Here is a 1,070-nt window from a genome sequence, read left to right on the forward strand (position 1 = left end):
TGATGGTATGATGTATGAGAAATATGCATGTTGTGATATATGCTTGATGATTGGTTATGGTTGAATTGTGGGTTGAACCATGTTGATGGTGAGTATGAAATTGATTGTGTACAATGATGATTTAGTGGAATTAGTGTTGTTGATAATTGGCATGAGAAAGAGTATATGATATGTCAATATGTTTGAGTTTGAGCCACTTGGGTGAAGTGGGTTAAAATGATGAGATAGTGATTTTGATAAATTGCGGTGAAGTGTCAATGTGTGAGTTGAGGAGGCTTGATGTTGAAATTGATGTATTTTGATTGATTTCAAGAAAAGGGGATGAAAATGGCATGTTTTGATTGATTTAGAAAAGAGTTGGAAATGGCTTGTTTTGAAAATGGCACTTTGTGGTTTTTATGAAAAACATGGTTTTTGGGCATACTTTGGTGGGACATAACTTGGACTACGGATCTCTGTTTTGTACCAAATCTTTTTAGAAATGAAATTGGATCCGGGATGTCCATGCCGTTCGAAGAACGGGTGAAAAACGATTTAAAATGAGAAAGTTATGTCCGTTGGAAGATTGGGGGTTGAATCTGTGAATTCTGCAGCTTTTAACTTAGAAAATTTTTAGCAGAATGACCCCTTGCGCATGGGCGCACTTGGCGCGTGCGCGCCGTTCTTCCGGAAAATGCCATCCACGCGTGAGCGTGATGTGCGCGGGCGCGCCGATTGTGCTGCACCCAATGCCCAGCCATTTTCCAGAGAGTTATGCCAAAACTGTGCCAGTGTTGTGCCCGGGGCACGAGAACACCCATGCGTACGCGTGGTTGACGCGTACGCGCCGATTGGCAAACTTTTAATCCACGCGTTAGCATGCATGACGCTTGCGCGTCGATGAGTTTTTGAGGCCAACCACGCGTGCGCGTGGAGTGCGCGTACGCGCGGACCTGTTTTCATCCCAAAGTTGATTTTTGAGTTTTAAAAGCCAAATTTCATACTTCTAAACCTCCGATCTCACCACTCATATCTTAAATCAATATGACATGCCTAGCTATTAAAAAGGGGCTAGAGAATGAGGTAACTTG

The sequence above is a fragment of the Arachis duranensis genome, chromosome 9 (assembly GCF_000817695.3).
Source record: "Arachis duranensis cultivar V14167 chromosome 9, aradu.V14167.gnm2.J7QH, whole genome shotgun sequence".
NCBI classification, from domain to species: Eukaryota; Viridiplantae; Streptophyta; class Magnoliopsida; order Fabales; family Fabaceae; genus Arachis; species Arachis duranensis.